The sequence below is a fragment of the Zingiber officinale genome, chromosome 7B (genome assembly GCF_018446385.1).
Source record: "Zingiber officinale cultivar Zhangliang chromosome 7B, Zo_v1.1, whole genome shotgun sequence".
Taxonomy (NCBI): domain Eukaryota; kingdom Viridiplantae; phylum Streptophyta; class Magnoliopsida; order Zingiberales; family Zingiberaceae; genus Zingiber; species Zingiber officinale.
The window spans coordinates 49142528-49161896 of NC_055999.1; the positions used below are offsets into that span (position 1 = coordinate 49142528).

General features: G+C 36.5%; 1 pseudogene; it reads right to left on the minus strand.

Annotated features, from left to right (window-relative positions):
• Positions 1-4301: 4301 nt before the first annotated feature.
• On the minus strand, positions 4302-16718 carry LOC122005735 (annotated as a pseudogene).
• Between the last annotated feature and the right edge of the window lie 2651 nt (positions 16719-19369).

Here is a 19369-nt window from a genome sequence, read left to right on the forward strand (position 1 = left end):
TTATTTGAGTAGAATATTATCAAACTCACATATACTCTGACTATCCCAACTGAAAAGGAATCATGGTTTGAATCTATAGTTTGAATTTTCCTTCAAATACATTAAAAACCAACGGATACCAATGCCACCTGTCATTAATAGGGAAAATTATATATCTACATCTTGTAAATATATCTTCATTTAGATCCTGCAGTCTTCCCCTGGTGGTCGATGTCAACCTGGCAAGAAAAAATTCGTATTTCATGTTCTGTAACTGCTTGTATTTACCATATACCTCCAAATGCAGCAACACTTCTTGCTAGATATTTAAAACAAGAGTGCAAATGTTATCTTAATCCATCTTAATCTAATAAAAAGTTAATCAAATATCAACTATGCTACGAACCTGCACAGTAGTGTCCATACAGTATATCTCAAATCCATAAGACAGACTCTGTTTTTTCATAATTCTCATGTAAATATTTATGATTTGACTATCAACAAACTTACCAAACAAAAAAGGACAGAATATAGGTCCAGTCAGGCTCAGGAAGTCATCTTGCCAAATGACAACATTAGATAGAAAGAAAAATTATTTTCATTACAAATATTGAGAAAGAAGTGTTAAGACAAAATTTAATATATTTAAATTAAACTTGCTCCAATTCATCCCTAGACAGAAATTGTGTCAACATCTTTCTCTCTTCTTCTGATCCTTCTTCATGACCATAGAAATCACTTCTCCCTTTATAAGCATCCATTTTATTCTTGACAGGACTCTTGCCATCTTTCGCAACATCTACGATGAATTTTATCTATATGACAATATATTTAGTAATATAAGTTAAAATTCATACATGTTTAGCAACAATATATAATAATAGCATACAAAAACTATTAGACTTCAAAATAATCATTCTAGGTTCTGCTCCATCTACCTGTTGTTTTATTCCCTTCCTCCTGTGTTTTGGTGTTGAGCTGAGGGAGTCACAAACATTGACACCTTTCTTTTCACCACACGATCAGCTCTATTCCTTATAATATCCATAATAGAAGATTGAAAAAGATTGATCTTCTCTATTTTTGAAATAGCAACGTCACTACCTGAAACATGCTCTTCACTTGAACTACTATTCTTTTCTACTTCCAATCCATCACCATCAGATCCTACCAATCTAGTATTTTCTTTATTCAATTGAGAAATAACATCTTTTACCATCAAATCAACATTATCATCCAAGTTAGGAGTTACATCTTCATTCACTTTCACATTCAACTCAAATAACCCAGCAAGTTCAGTCTCACCATCGACTTCAACTTCAACATTCTTTTTCTCTTCAAAATTAAAATTTTCCTTCTCACCACCTATTTTTTCACCACCTGGTTTTGCCTCCACATCATCATTACTCTTTTCTTCACTGCTTGGTTCAATCATTATCTTTTTATTAGTTAATTCATGATATCTCACACAATGCTTTTATCATCAAAATAAGAATAATATAGTCAAAAAATATCCTATCATCATTATTTAACATAAATAATTTTATTATTTTTATATTTACCAAAGAACTTTCTTGTTTGTCACTTAATAGAATCTCCTCATCTGAAAATGGTACTATATCCAACACCTTTTCATAATTATAAACAAAATATCACTTATACAATCATATTTAGAAAAACATACTAAAAACATAGCAACTTATACTGCTGAAATAAATGTCGGTAAATAATCTCTCGATGACATCACGTTGGATGGAAATCTTACTCCTTTCTCAACGAAACGACCGGGGGAAACACCATAAAGACCGTGCATGTCCAAATGAAGGTATGTTTCATATAACCATACTTGAATATAAAAAGATATTATTAAAATAATATAAAATATATCATAATCGTACTTCAAAAAAATTTTAAAAAAACTCACCATTAGGCCAATAACACAACCATCTAAAGACTTTTTGCTTCCTTCCAGCCTATTGTCATTACTGATTGTATGTAAAATAAGTTGGTGACACAAAAATCTATGTGTTGCATCTCCCCACGAGTAATCAAAGAACTTCGTTAGGTTATCAATGTAGGGCATAATAAATCGAGGAGTGAAATAGTTACCAACAAGAAAACTAACACAGTTAAATAGAAAACAAATAAACATCCTAACAAAATCATCCACTTCAGAATCCTTCTCTAATCCAGCTAATACAAGCATTTTATCATGAATTTAGTTCTATTTACATTGCCGACTTTTCCACCAAATAACTGAGCCACAAATTTAGACTCCATGTTGGCATCCAAATCAATAGGTTGCCCCACATGGGTCAAACCAAGAATGATACAAAATTCGGTCGATGTGAATGGAACTACAATGTATCACCAAACAAGAAAGAACGCGAAGATTGCTGAAATCTATTTAATACTAAATCTATTCTGGTACTACTAATTGGCATCTCAGGAATCTCGAGCCATGGAGCAAGTAGAGTGTTTTTGATCCTCTCCTTTTGCTTATTACCCAAATTGGGTAACACTTCATCCAACACAGTTTTGAAATATGCTGGTGGATAATGCGAACATGATTGTTTGCTGCTTTTACTCTTGGTCTTCTCCACATATTTCCCCTTAACCTCCTTTATTTTAATAGCTCTGGTTTTCTTTCCCATTTCTGCATAAAAATAAATTACTTAACAATTCATACCATAAACTATAATTCATGGAAAATATAGGCATCAAAGCACTTAAATTGAATATATTATTCAGTTTATTGATAATTACTACACAACAACCATATATCTCATTCAATCATTCAATTGAAGAAGATAAAATACAAACACATTCATAAAACATGTTGTAATTAGAACAATCCAAAACCTATCTTTATTCAAACTACCAAAATCAATCATACTCAAACAACAAGAATAATTTATAATTTATATCATAAAGTATAATCATGAAAAATATGGGCATTAAAGGCCTTAAAATGAGTATATTATTCAATTTTTTACTAATCAAAACACAAAAGTAACACATATCTTTCAATTCTTCAATTAAAGAAGATAAATACAAACACAATCATAAAATTATAATTCGAACATCAAAACTAATTTTATTCTAGCTAGCAGATTGGACAACATCAAAAATTTAAATTATTTACTCATTCATACCCTAAAATAAAAACCTTAAATATATTGGACATCAAAGTGCTTAAATTGAGTATATTATTCAGTGTATTAATAATCAATACCCAAAATCAACATATATCTTTTAATTCTTCAATTGAAGAAGATAAAACACAAACACATTCATAAAATATAATTCAAACATCAAAACTAATTTTATTGAAGCCAGCGGAATGGACAACACCAATAATTATAACAATTTACTCATTCATATCTTAAAGTATAATCCTATAGATTTTGGTCATCAAAGTGCTTAAATTAAGTACATTACTCAGTTTATTGATAAGTACTATAAAATTTACACATATCTCATATTCATTGAATTGAAGAAGATGCAATACAAACTTATTCATAAAATTGTATTGCAGACATCTAAACATAATTTCATTGAACCTCAACTTCACAAAATCGAAAATACACATGAATTAAAACACCCATGAACTAAAGCTTCAATTTTTCACAGAGAAATAACAAATTAATCGAAATCTAGGGTACACAAATTTTACTTATCGATGATTTAAGAGTTTAAGATGGTTTAATCGAGTTTTGCTGTCTATCTGATTTTTGCCTTCAACGTTGATGGAAATGGTTTAAGGACGAAGCCAAGGAGTGTGTCGCCAATGGTCTGGAGTTACGAAGGCAAAGTGCGTCGTCGAGTTTTGGAGTCGTAGAGGAGTGCATCACCGAGGTTTGGAGTCGCGAAGTGATGCGTCGGACATTAGGAGAGAAAGGAACAGTGTCATGAAATGATGCATCAAACGTTGAGAGGAGAAAGGAATAATTGTGTGTTTTAAATTCAAACAAGGGCAATATGATAATTTTACCGGAATTAGAGAGCTGAAACAAATAAATTAATTTGATCAAGTATCAAAAACAAATTTATACCAACGCGAATATTAAATGTGAATGTTTAAGTCTGCAAGCAATTTCCCGTTAAACCTACTACATTAACATCTTTTATTATGCTTGTGGAATATTATTTTTATTTTGAATTGGAATAGCTCATGGAAGAAAAATTCAGTAGCTTAAAAAAAATCATGGGTACGCATCTCATTGAACTTATCAATAGTGAATTTTAGCTTGATTAGTATGTTTACTTGAAAAAACTTCTCTAAAATTTCTATCATTGTAAACTTCTAAAAAAATATTCACTTATAATTAAACTCCATATATTATCTTTATTTATCATACCGCAGCACACAGACGGCTCAAAGGCATGCATCAAAGCGATGTTGGTGCTGCTCAAACATGTTCGTTTCACACAATATCGCATGGATCTAGTACACTACTTAAATCTAATCATAAACAGGGTCATTTGGAGAATCCTCAGCATTCCTTTTGATGGTTACCACTGGGCAATCTGCATGCTTGACACAGAACTCACTCACCGCCCCAACAAAAACCCTGAAAAGAGGCCGTAATGAGTCAATAATCGACAGATATGGAATATATCACATCGAAAACATAAGCATAAATATGGAGGTTAATAATCTTTTTTACTCTGAATATTGTTCCTTATCCCTAACACCATAATAGCATATCTTGTTATTTTCAGATGGAAACCTCAATGTTGAACCAACTATAACAAGGTGAGCTGAAGTGAAATGCAAAATGTAATAAATAAATCATATAATTCCTTCAAAAAATATAAAGCATTGTGAAATAAAATAAAAATGAATTTTTTTTCCCAGCTTCAACTCAATTTTATTCAAAAATATGTACATTTATCAAACGTGATTCTAGAAGAGTTAAACTACTAGTTAATATAATATATGTAACTAATATGTATGTAAAAGAGACGAAAATAGTAAGAGTGCTAGATGTAAGTGATAAAGAGACAAACAATATGCATTAATACAAAAAAAATGACTTAATTAATTTATGGATTATAAATTATAAATGCAGCTAGAAAAAGGTAAATAAATTAAGATGTATATAACTGACTCTAAATAGACTTAATTAATTTGAGGATTATAAATGCAGAAAGAAGAAGGTAAAGGAAGTGAGATATGTAACTGACTCTAAATAGTTACCAAAAATACAGTGTACATGCTGCTGTTAATGAGCGATGTTAGCATCAAACTGAGCTGGAAGAATACTATTTTATCAATTAAACATATTTTTCAGCCTCTTCATCAGCACATTCACACAGCAGAGGAAAGAGTTTATTTAAATACATTGCAGTGGAAGTTCAAAATTCCTTTAGAATTAAAATCTTCAATGGATTTTTTTCTCAAGGAACAGCTTTGAGTGAAATAGAAACTTTGAAGGGGCTTGAAAAATGCTGGTCACCAAGCAAATCATTAATGCCACTTCGACTAATAGCACACTCATGAGAACAAAGGATAAGTCATGTATGAGAAAGAATTTTGCAGGGGTGGATCACAGGGCGCGAGCTGAACTCTTGAGGCTCACAGGTTTTCAAGAAACTTCCTTTGTGTTTCGCTATCTAGGCATCCCTTTGGTAGCAGGAAAGCTTTGTATCACAAACTACAGGCCTCTCACTGATGCGGTGGTCAAGAAACTAACCTCATGGCCAAAGCATTCTTTATCTTATGCGGACAAGCTGGAGTTGGTCAGGTTGGTTTTCTAAGGAGTTGAATGCTTTTGGTTATTGATCCTTCCTATACCATGTGGAGTCATTGACAAGTTGTACGGTATTTGTCGATCCTTTGTTTAGTCGACAAAACATCCCCCAATCTCTTGGGCATCTATATGCCTGTCAGAGGAGGATGGGGGGTATGGAGTCAGATTTATCGTCATGGAATTCTGCACTTCTTTGCTGACACTATAGAACATACAACACAAGAAAGACTCACTATGAGTGCGGTGGATCTATCATCAATACTTCCGACAAGTCGATTTGTGGCATTGGCGGAGTAAGCATTCGGATTCACCTTTGATAAAGCGTCTCCTACAGATTCGAGACAAAATGGTGCAGCAAGCCGGAGGCCATGATGCAGTTAACATGAAATTTATCGAATGGTTTGTTGCGGAGAAGCAAGGGGCTGCCAAAGCCTATGATTTCTTCCAACCACGAGGTGCCTGACAGCAATGGGTCAAGATGATCTGGAAACCTTTCCATCTGCTGGCTATTGGTGCATGGTAGGCTGTGGACTACAGATCAGATGCCATATGATCAGCAGTGTAAGGTGTGTTGGCTGTGCAAACATGAGGATGAGTCCAACCCACATGTTTTCTTTCGGTGCCCCGTGAGTAAACTGATTTGGGACAAGGTGCGGACCTGGCTTGGGATTTGGCATGAGATCAGCACGGCAATGCAACTATTTTAGGTGCTCCCAAGATTGTACCGTGGCAAGGGCCGCCTAACCAAGGCACGATACCTTGTCATCACTTGTATGGTTTTTCTTTTGTGGCAAGCTAGGAACCGATGTCGTTTTGAGGGTGAGGAGCCCAATGTAGAGAGGATCTTCCTCAAGATCCTGATACATATCTATCGCTTAATAGGCGCATAGTGCTTGTACATTTATTTTGATATATGCATATGTGCCGTTCAAAAAAAAAACTGAAAGAATTATGCTGACCTTCAATGGACAAGTTTCCCTCTAAACAGAACTGACCGGAGATTTCAAAAATTAGAAGAGAATGTATATCAACAAATGCACTATCGAGAAGACTTCATCAGTCTCTTTCCTGGTGGCAATGGGTAGAGGAGGGAGTTGACTGTAGTATAATGCAATGATAGTTCAAACTCATTCAAAATTTTTAATGATTTTGTACATGAAACAGATTTGATCAAAGGCGGACCTCTAAATCAGTTATCTTTGTCAGTGCAAGCAGGCACCAAATGGTTTGGACTAATACTTCATGTCAAATGTGTAGATGTAGATTTATCTTGACATGCATTGAAGCTGCAATGTGAAAGACTAACAGAAGTTGACCCAGATATTTGGCAAGAAAAGTCCCTCCGGTGTAGGCAAAACATTGAAGGCCACCAGGTATTGGCAGGTGGAGTTCTGAAAGGTCAAATGGACCAGATACTAGACAAAAGAAAAGTCCAAGAGCTAAACTTCTAGCAGGTGACGGGTGAGAGTTTTCTCACATAAACAATTACTTGGCCACGAAACAATTATTTCAAGGACAAAGTCAACAGACCAGTTGACAGATGACTAAGTGGTGATTTAAGTAATGGACGACTAATCTACATTGAGATTTTGATGAGATTTTTCTATTCAGAGTTTACATTGCCAATCGTCTAATATTTAAATTTGAATTATTATATTATTAAAATAGAACAAATTAGAATTAGTCAACTCGATGATAAAAGAACAAAGTCAACAGTAGTGATGTGCTCTCCTAGCAATGGATCCTGACTGCTAGAGATGGTCGTCTTTGCGTCTCAGTCGCCCTGACATTTGCACGTTAACACCAGTTAGAGGGCTTGCGATGGCCGACGGAACCCCTCCAATGCTAAGTCAGCTCCCCAACAAAGAGAATCAAGAGTAGAGAAATAAAGCACGCACATAAAGGCATACCTTTTTCTTGGAGTCACCTACCTTCTTATACCCATGGTCATCCGGGCCTCCACGTGGGCCACAGTTTGTCGGCCCAAATCATGAGATACGTCGAGCAAGGGGCGATAATATTGACTTAATAGATATTGTTAGTACAATCAGCCTCCAGGATTTCAATATTTGATAATATACTTATGTCCGATCAAATTTGACCAAAAGTTGATTTAAAGAGGACCGATGTTTGAAAGTGAGCTAAGTCTAATAAGGAAAAATCCAAACAGATCAAGGGTAACCAGATGCTTGGCAAGGAAAAGTCCAAGCATAATGTTAAGCAAGGGAAAGCCCAGGCGATCAAGGATGACTTGATGTTCGGCAAGTGACAAGTCCAAGCAAGATGCTTGGCAGGCTTGATCATAAAGGAGTGTACCTTACGTGGTGAGATCTTAAGGAGTGTACTTAGGTGGTGAGATCCTAAGGGAGTAAAACCTTAGCTGGTGAAGTCTTGGAGGAACTCCAAGCAAGAAGCATAGTAGTTAGGCTTGATCCTAAGGAAGTGATCCTTAGGTGGTAAAATCTTGGAGGAGTGAAATCCAAGCAAAAAGTAAACCTAGTAGGTCAGGTAAGACTTACAGGTTTAGGTTTGCATGCTTTGTTGTATTTGAATGTTGTTTTGCAAGAACCTGGAATGGGAAGCAAAACAAAAAGCAGGCAAACGCAATCAAAAGCAGTCGGACCAAGTCCAGGGTGAATCGAACTTAACTCAGGTTGAACCGAACTCAAACTGATTCGATCAACCAATCCCAAGGATCGGTAGACCGATCCCAAGGATCAATAGACCGATTGGTTTCAGTTAACCAGGTTCGAGTCTGCACTCGGGTTAGGGAGGTAGCCTAGTTTAATAGACCGAAAAAGAAAATTATGTCAGGCACCCCTAATTTTTAGGAAATTCTATTAGGTTTTACCATAATTTTTAGGAAACTTTGTTAGGGTTTTGAAACTATAAAAGGAAGAAAGGAGCGGCGATTTAGAGGAGATGGTGACACGAGACGAAAGAGAAGGTTGTATCAAAGACATCAAAAGAAGCTACAAGATGGCTTGTATCTCTAACGTTATGGAGTTGTTTTCTTATTCAAGAATTAAGAAGTAGCCCAATGACATGCTAACATTGACCTTGTGATTTCTCTCTCTTAAAATGTCATGATTATATTTGATTCGATTTTAGCAAGCTTAACAAAGCGTTGGCAATTGCGAATATATTAGCGTATTACAATTATTAGAGATTAAGAGATGAACCTTAATCTTGGATCCATAAAATCGAATTTGAGTTTTTGATCATGAAAGTAGTTCAAATTCTATCGAAGATAGCATCAATTGTCATATAGTTTAATGGGTTTACTTGATTCAATTACCATGGTAATAGGAGTTGCGTCGAGATAAACACGTCGTTGTATTTCAAGAGGAAACATCGATTACCTGAGGATAAATCACCTTCAAGAGTAATCTCACATCATAAGAGAGGGAATCATAGTTGAATTGTCAATACTCATCGTGGTGAAATGAAACTCCTAGAATCATTTACAGATCCAGTGTTCCTAGTTTAATTTAGTTTTTTATTACAATTATTCCTTCTTTGATTCCATCTAGATAGCCTATTTTGTACGTAACTAGTATTCAACAACAAAGTCCCAGAGGATGATATTTTTATTACTTAACGACGATCATGCACTTGCAATTTCGTACAACATCAAGAAACCAAGAGTAAAACTGCTTAAGTTGTTAGTGAGCTGAGTTGAGTGAGTATTCGGGATAAAGGATAAACTCAACTTAGGCGGACTCAATCGCAATCGACTTGCATAAAAGTTCCAATCGCTTGGAACTCCATGAATGGATATGTTCGACCTATCAATGTAATAAATGCTTATCTTTGAACAAGTTTGGAGCGGACCTATTTGGGAGCTCCGAGCAATTGAAACTTGATCCAAACGATCGAAACTAGATCTAGGTGACCAAAACTGGATCCTAGATTACACGAGCACAAATCAAAATAAGACAATCAAGGATCCAATTTAACCGGGGATCCAAGCAACCGGAAGGGTGCCACATCGACAGCAGATAGAAGGAAACCTATTCATGGATGAGGATGACGACGAACTCAGCACACTCCAAGCGACCAAAACACTGCCATGTCAACAAAGTGATTAGATTGAGGTGGAGGGTATAAAATGGAACCAGAGGCTCTGAGACATAACACCATACTCAAAAATCCTTATTCTAATTGTTGTTTCTTTCACTAGGCCTCTTATTGTCACTTATATGCTTTTGTATTGTTCTATGTACCAAGAGGTTTCTCCACCTCTAGCCCTTTACCAAAGAGGAGAAAAATAGTGACTCCATGTGCATAGGTCTTGTACTAGCAACCTGAGTTTGTGAACCAAGTAAAATGATGAGTCTCTTTGTGCATTTGTTTTATATGCTAACGTGTGTCCTTGCTAAGTACATAGTAAGAGAAATTAGACATTTTATTTGCAAGTTCGCTATTCACCCCCTTCCCCTCTAACTATCCCATTTTCTACATCGCAAGATCAATTTTGTGATTTGATTTCTCTACCTTTGGAAGGTTTCCCAAAAGAGGAAAGTTTAGTGGTTTTCTGAGGAGTAACTCGTGTAATGAGTCATAAGTCATAGAGTAGGAATCTAAGAGTTCTAGGTTAAATTCATTGTTTTCTTTTCTTGTAGTTTCATTGGACAATTATTTAGCAACAACAATAACAACTAAACCTTATCTCACTAGGTGGGATCGGTTATATGAATCCTTTTAAGTCATTAATCTCTATCCCCTACTATATCATCATTTATATTTAAATAAATTTTATCTTATTTTATCATTGTTAACCAAATCTTCTTTGATCTAACTTAAATTATCACAACCTTCTAAAATCATTTGAAACATATTTTTGTAAACGTTGTTCCCCCTTTTAGCATTCTTCTCAATCTAACAATTTGTAGATGCAAAAAACAAAATACTCATGTAAATGGGTTATTTTTAGATGTGAAATGCTTTTGCTCCCAAGAAAGTTTGGATGTCACTACTTATTGACCCCTCCTAATGAAGTTATTTTACCAATCCTCCTCCGTATCGGCCCTGGGACGAGTTGGCGGGGGTGCCGGGGCGAGCGTATTCGCCTTTTGCAACCATTTTACCGAACTTGGATGGACATATTTAAGTGCAGGGAGATTCCAAAATTTAGAGCGAATACAAATGAGCAAAATGTAGCAATTCACATTACAAGGGCTTTTTTAAAAAAAAGAAACTTGATGAGCAAATTCAGACTCATCACCAATCTACAGATAACTACAATTGCTAGGCATCCACCCTCTATTACTTGGCTAATGTGTGATGAAAAAACTAAAACTTATTTTCAAGCGCCCTCTACAGACTATATGTAGCAAGAATTAATCTGACAAAAAAAGGGAAATCTCGTATTGTCAAAAATGATGGGGGTTACGCCATTTTAAAACAAAAGGAGGAATGAGCTTATACTCTCAGTGTTAAGGCTAACATCCACGGTAGTCTGGTCACACAAAGAAAGAAAGGATAAGACAAATTTTCATAAGAAACAGAGCAAAATAGCAGTGGATCTTGTAAATTCTACTAATGAGACAGTAGTGATAATAACATAGAAAGTAATTAATCCATTCATCAAAGCTAATACCTTTGGACAGGTCCAAGCCCACGACTACCCACAACCAAAAGATCTGGTTGCACTCTCTTTGCCTCTTCACATATAACTACTTCAGGATCACCCATCTTTAACCATGCTTCACATTTTATCTCGAACAATTGCATAATGTCAAAGATAAGAATTGTAGGATAACTTTCTAAAACTTTTTTCTATATCCTAGATGTCAATCAACAGTGCAGTTCCCCTTAGGCAACTTTTACCCCAACTTGATGAGAGCGTTCTACAAAGTACTGAAGTAAGTAAAGCCCTTTTATCTTCTGTTTTTCATTCTTGTTCTTGAAGTCATCAGGTGATGCATAAACACTGTCCATGTCATCAAATCCTTTACAACAAAGAGAAGAGAAACGTTATTAGCCAGCAATAATCTTGAAGGTTGAAACTTAATCTTGAAGGTTGAAACTTTACTTGACATTCAACTTTGTATTTAAAGCACTGTTATTCAGATGGTTACTAAAGAAGTTCGTGACATGATAATGGAATGAAATGTTTGTTATTGGTTTATTCCTTGTGTACAAAATCAATTGTTAGAGCAAGAAACTAGATGAAATTGTTTATGGATCAAGAGCCAGTATCTTATTAAGGTTTTACTTGAAGATTTCAGTCCAAACAAGTGAAATCGATAAGATTTTAATCAGTATGCATACTCTCAAATGACAGCAGACATGAAGCTATGACAATCGGCCTCCATACTAAAGTCTCAATATACAGGTTAATTAATGCTGATGTCAATATGTTATTACAATGGGTGTGTGAATGTATATATATGATTAAAGAGCAGACATTGAAGGTATATATATATATATATATATATATATATATATATATATATATATATATATATATATATATATATACATAAGGTGTAGGAAACACAAATCTGATCATTTTACTATCAAGGAAGCATGTTTACCTAACTTGATACAACTATGGTTGATGATGTGAAAATCTATTATTGAGTCGGATGTCACTGGCAGTGTTGATGAGGAGGCCGGCTAAAAAATAATGATGGAAATCTACTGAGTTGGATGTGAAGGTGTCAGTGTTGATGCAAGGTCTAAGGACAAAAGTGGGGATGAAGTCCAACCGGCACACACTAGAGCAAACACCAAAGGGCGCTAAAGTCATTTCGCAAAGCCCCTCCCTTTGATGCTAAAACCACTATGGTATAGTAAAAGTGAAACTAAAGAAATTTGCGAGAGGAAAAGAGATCCGCAAATGATACATGTACATTAGTATTTATAGACATGCAATGAAAGAGAAACTTGCATAAGTTATGACCACAATCTCCATACAAATGCTTAGTTGGACATTAATTCCAAAGTCATGAATGTGTACATAGAGGTTGTGGGTCATGCCTGCTTATTGTGGTTACTAAAATAACTTGGTAACCGCTTAGGGAGCTCGGAGTCGGGAGCTCCGAGTAGGGAGCTGGAAAAGATTTTATCGTGAGAGGTATTCCCCTTAGGTTTTAAGAACAAGTGTGATATGCCGATGTGGTGTGGGACCACATAGGCTTAGCATGTTGATATGAGGTAAGGTCATTCCCATAGGGTATCTATATCCCTCCATGAAGTGAGTTGAGGTATATGAAACTTTATAAGGGTAGACCAGACCATGGACCAAGTTCATCGAACTCAGCCCAAAACCTTAATCGGGTCAATAGGTCGTCAATAGATTACCTATTAACCGGGGTTACCAGGCCATAACTGTAATCGGCCATATCAGTAATCAATAAGATCACAATTTCTTACTGCTTTCCCATCTAAAGTTTACATTATTTACTTGATCAATTGTGTGTTTCCTTTATTTTTTTCGAAAATTGATTTGAGGAGTGGTTACCACTAAATCAGAATGAGGTCAGCCTGAAGATGAGTGGAAGGCAAAATTTAAAAATAGATAATCTGCCTATATGAATGGTTGTTTATGCCATTTAGGATTATCTAATGCCCCTAGCACTTTCATGTGATTTATGAATCACATACTTAAGCCTAGTTTTCTTGTGTTGTGGTTTATTTTGATGGCATATTAGCAGCAAGAATGAAGAGGAGTGCATACATCATCTTAAGGTTTCTTATTTTGAGGCAATAGAAACTTTATGTTAGTATAAAAAAGTGTGATTTCTTTAAGTCTAGTGTAGTGTTGTTGCGGCATGTTGTTTCAAAAGATGGAATCATGATGAATCAAAGCAAGGTAGAGATTATTCTTAACTGGCCAACACTTCATTGTATAATGTGAGGAGTTTTTTTTACCATGGATTAACTTCCTTTTACAGAAGGAGCATCAAGGGTTTGAGTTCTTATGTTGCTCCAATCCCTGAATGTTTGATTATGGTAAATTCAAGTGAAGTGAAGTTGATGCTTTCAAACTACAAAAGAGAAAGCTAACCGAAACTCCTACCCTTTTTTCCCAAATTTTGACAAGGTGTTCGAGGTTGAAAGGGATGCTTCTAATACGGGTATCGGTGTTACTTTGAACCAAGAAGGAAAATTTATTTCCTTCTTTAATGAGAAGATGAATGATGCAATGATAAGGAGTTTTATGTCATTTATAGAGACTTATTCCATTAGAATCAGTATCTTCTCAAGGCATTGAAGTTTAATAATCACCAGCACAAGTTAGACGAAACATGGAGCTTGGGTAGACTTCTTGCTATCTTATGACTTTACTATCAAGAGCAAATCTAGTGTTCAAAATGTGGTTGTTGATGCTTTGAGTTGAAGGCATGCCTTATTATCAGTCATGGAGGCAGAAGTGGTTAGATTCTAGGGCTTTAAGGATCTTTACAAGGACAATGTGGATTTAGGCTCAATTTGGCAAATCTGCAAGTCAAGCTCTTTTTCAACAATATTCATTCCTGGATTTTTTTTTTTTGGGCTAATGCTTTGTGTGCTCCATTTTGTTCTTTGAGACAAATGATACTAGCTAAAGTTCATGGTGGTGTTCTAGGACATTTTGGTCGGGACAAGACTCTCGTTCTTGTTTAATCTAATTTCTATGGGTCAAAGATGTTCAAGGATGTGGAGAGATTTGTGAATAAATTCCGGGTATCATTTGGCCAAAACAAGAAGTCAATTTCTTGTTTGTACACTCCACTGTCAGTTCCTAGTGCTCCATAGGAGGATGTGAGTCTTGACTTCGTTATGGGACTGCCACGAACTCAAAGGAACAAGAATTCTATCATAGTAATTGTTGATAGATTCTCAAAGATGCCTCGCTTTGTTCACTGCAACAACACAAATAATGCATCTCATATTACTGATTTGTACTTCAAGTAGACTGTGAGATTGCATGGCATCCCAAGAATTATGATGTATGATCAAGATTCAAGTTTTTAGCATTTTTGGAGAATGTTATGGAGGAAGTTGGGTACCTCACTAAATTTCAGTAGCTCTCATCATCCATAACCAATGGGCAAACTGAGTAAACATTAGAAGCTTGGGAAACTTAATTAGAAGCTATGTTGGTAAAAACATCAAGCAATGGGATCTCATTCTTCCACAAATTGAGTTTGCCTACAACCGTACCATTCATCATAGGATTGGTAAGAATCCTTTTGAGGTTATTTATGGTGTTAATCTTACTACTCCTTTGGACTTAGTTCCTCATTCTATAACTACACAATTCACTGGAGATGATTATGAAAGAGCTAAGTGAATAAAGAAACTAGTTGCACAAAAGTGTTAAGGCAACAATTGAGAAGAAAAATAAGTACATGCAAGCTGCCAACAAACACAAAAAGCATGTGGAATTTAATGAGGGTGGTTTGGCCTCTATTCACCTAAGGGAGGAGAGTTTTTGTTTATGGTAAATTTAGATAATTGAAACCAATGTTCAAAATCTCAAGCCATGTGGAATTTCAATCTTTAACTAGAGCGATATAGTGTTGGCGTTCCAATACATGGTGTCGGTGATGGATTGAAGATTGAAAGACGAAGGAGATGGAGACAAGGAAGGAGACATTATCTATGTCGAGTAATATTGCATTTCAGTAATTTGTTAAAACGATACATTTCGACTGTTCCATCCGGCACGATACGAGATTCCAAACCATGGTTGAAACCAAAGGAAAATGATCCATTTAAGGCACTTAAGAGAATTGGCAAGAATGCTTATGAGATTCAACTATAGTGTGTCCCCAAAGTTCGATGTGGTTGACTTTTATCATGAAGCAAACGAAGACTTGAGGGCAAGTCTTTTTCAATCTGGGGAGATTGAAATAGGAGTGTAGAATGTGCTACAACCCAATCTTGTTAATCTTGTTGAACCTATGGTATTGCCTACAACTCATGAACCAAATAAGTTGCAAGCACAAGTTGATTGAGTAGCTTAAAGAGTTAAGTAGCATTTAGAATATTTCTTGAAACAAGTCAAAGTAAGGGTTAAGGGGCATGCAAATTTTGGAAACAAGTTAAAGCATTGTCCAAAGTAAAATTATGGCTATTCAAGATTCATAGGGAGAGTAAATTCAGTTTATGAATGCAAATTTGCAGATTTTTGAAACAAGTCTAAGCGACAGATACTCTCTTAGTGAAACTCCACAGTGCCCTTTATCATGTTTGTTTCTTAACATAAACTTCTATCAATTTAATTTCATCCTATTCCACTTTCGACTTCCTCGTCATATCGGTATCATGCTTAGAGAGGAGAGCTCAAAGTAGGGAGCTCGGGAAGACTCCTCTTGAGAGGTCGGACCCTTAGGTGTTTAGGAACAAGCACAATATACCAATGTGGTGAGGGACTACATAGGCATAGCCTGCTGATCTGGTAAGGTCATTCCTAAGTGTATATTGGTGTTAAATCCAGAAGCAATTTGACAGTTCCAACCATCTTGATTTTATGTTAGTTCATAGTTAATCCTAGAGTATGACCCGCGTCCGCAACCATTACTCATCAAAGGTATCAAAATAACAGTAAAAGAAAACAAAAGAAACAAACATCTCTTGTATAGGAGATATCATATGTACTTAATTTCTTTCGTTTGTTTTTCTTAAAAAAATCCCAAATCTCCATAAGAAAAAGAAGAGGGAAGCGCAACAAGAGAAGGGGAATGCATTTAATCGGTCACAGAACCTACAATTTAGAAGCAGAGGAACGGGGATAGTAGTAAAAGCATTATTAAAAGGAGAAAGAGAGCGACCATCTTCGTCGGGGACCTGGACATGAAGAAAGAGGAAATAAAACCCAGCAGCGTTAGAGCGAATGAGCTTCTGCAGAGTCTAGTCGAAGGCAGTGCAGCTACTGATGGAAGGGTGCGGATACCCGCGAATGGACGACTCGTTCACCCCGAACAGTATTCGCGTTGGCGGCGGCGTCGATGAAGACGACGGAGCCGATGCCATACCCTTTTCTCTCTCGTTTCTTGCTCTCCTGGTGGACCGTGTTACGTGTTAGCCACTGTTTGGATAGGGTGAGAGGTTCATTAATGGAAGGGGAAGGGAGGAAAAGAAAGGGAAAGTAATATATTTATCTTGTCCTTGTTTGGAAGAGAGGGAAAGTTTATGTGAGAGAAAAGGGATGGAATGAAGGTTAAATATACAAATTTATAAAAATATCCTCTTATTTTTTTAATAAATCTGCATGTGAAAAAATAAATAAGGATATAATTATAATAATTTCTCCTTACCCTTCCTTACACCCCAATTTGGGGTGTAAGGAATTTCGCTTATTCCCGAGCATGCAAGGGGAAGCTTTACCCTTCTCTCTCCTTCTCCTTCATAGCTCACGCTCTCCCAAACAAGGGTAAAAATTTATTTTATCCATGTTTATCTTTTCCTCCCCTTTACTCATCTCCTCCCAAACAGAGGGTTAAAAACTTAGATCTGTGAATTAAAGATAAATAAAAGGTCGATGCTAGAGGACGTGGCTACTGACTTCCTTTGTTTTTGTCTTATAGCTTACGCACGAAGGAAGTTTTCTACGTATCTGAGATGAACTGACATCCTTCTGGCCGAAGAACAAAGAAAAAGAATGATTGATATTGAAAAATACGCGTGCCATTAAATTATCATAAGTGTCCGGGAACTTGAGTTTATCTTTCAACTCAAAGAGTATGATTTCCAACGTAGAGTGTATACCATGAAGGGCAGCAATCATATTGGCAAAAACATCTATCAACAGTCAAAGACATCAGGATGGAACTGTGAAAAGTACTTTCCATAGTAAAAGAGATAACAAGGGGCGTTGAAAACACGCCACCTTAAAGCAATGTGTTGAATTTTATTTTAAATTCAAAGCATTTTTTTTTAGTATTTTTAGTTCCACATTGCTAAGTGGAGAAGCTTGGAAGGGCTTATATAGGAAGTCCTTCCATCCTTGCTTAGCAATGATAAGAGGACCTACACGCATGCGCGGGCCAAGCCCAAATTGAGTGGATTTGGGGGGTTTGAGCCGTTTTTGCTAGTTTGGTTCAGTCTGAACCAAAACCAAACCAGAATTTGGTTCCGCGCGTGAGGAAACTGAGGCGCGTTTCCTCGCTAGCGAAGCAGTGCTTCGTACCTTCTCAGAGTGAATAAAAGGGGACTTGCAGCACCTCTATTCTTCACTCAAGCCTCGAGCTTTCTCCCTTCTCTGTGCGATTCTTTCTCCTTTCTTCTCGTCTTTCTTGTCCTGAGGCTTGGTCTTCCGGCGATCTGAGGTTGGGTCCGAGTGTCACGTCCGTTTTGGAGTGCACCTACGGACGAGCGGTTGTCGGATCTTGGGGGAATTTTGTCAGAGAGTCTTTGCACCGTGAGGTGGCAATAAATTCTCTAAGGACAATCGGCGTGCCGACGCTTCAACCGGATAACTATATTCTAAACCCTACTCCTTTATTTATCTATCTATTGCATGCTTATTTTTGTGCAAATATAATACTGCTTGTATTGCTTTATTATTATACTACATTCTTAGAGAATTTATTGCCTGTATCAATAGACATGATGAATGATAGGGTAATAGGATTTGATGAGGCTAGTGCTAGACCCGAGAAATTTTACGGGCAAAACTTCAGACATTGGCAACAACGGATGAAATTTTGGCTTACTACGCTAGGGCTATTCTCCGTTATAGAAACAGACCCTCCTTCACCTAATGAAGAGGAACCTGCCCGTAGTGCTGCTTTAGAGAGATTTAAGCAAAGGGATTATCTCTGCCATGGGAGAATCCTCTCTGCCCTCTCAGACGCATTATTTGATGTGTACTGCTCAACCTCTTCAGCTAAAGAGCTGTGGAAATCTTTGGATAAAAAATATAACTCCGAAGATTCTGGTTTAGAAAAGTATACTGTGGCAAAATTCCTGAACTTCAAAATGGTTGAAGGTAAATCTGTGGTTGAGCAGACACATGAATTCCAAGTTCAAATTCATGGTCTTGCTGAAGGAGATATGTCATTACCTGAAAAATTTCAGGTCTTGTCTATCATTGAAAAATTGCCTCCGAGTTGGGAAGATTTTGGCATGACTCTTAAACATCGGAGAGGTAAAATCTCTCTAGAAGATTTGATGATTGCCTTAAATATCGAAGAAAAACATCGGAAGCAACATAAAAATGATGATACAAGAATGCCTATGGATTTTATTCCAAAGGCAAATGTAGTAGTCTCATCTGACAAGAAGAAATTCAAAAATCAGAAAATGAAGAACAAGATGAAACTCAACCCAAAGGTTCAAAAGAAAACTGGAACCAAACCTAAGCCTTGCTGGGCATGTGGACAGGTTGGACATTATGCCAAATTCTACCCTAAGCGAAAGGACAAGAACCAAAGCAATACGTCCAACACCAAGGCACAAGTAAATGTCGTGACTGCTAGTGACGACACCAGCGATAGGTTTGTTACCTTCAAACCCGAACTAAACTTGATCTATCAACCCAATGAATGGTTAGTTGATACAGGTGCTAATGTACACTGTTGTGTTGATCACTCTGTCTTCCTTACTTATCAGGTAATTGAAGGCACTTCCGTGACCATGGGGAACCATTCTGCAGCCAGGGTGTTTGGGATAGGACAAGTTGACCTGAGGTTCAC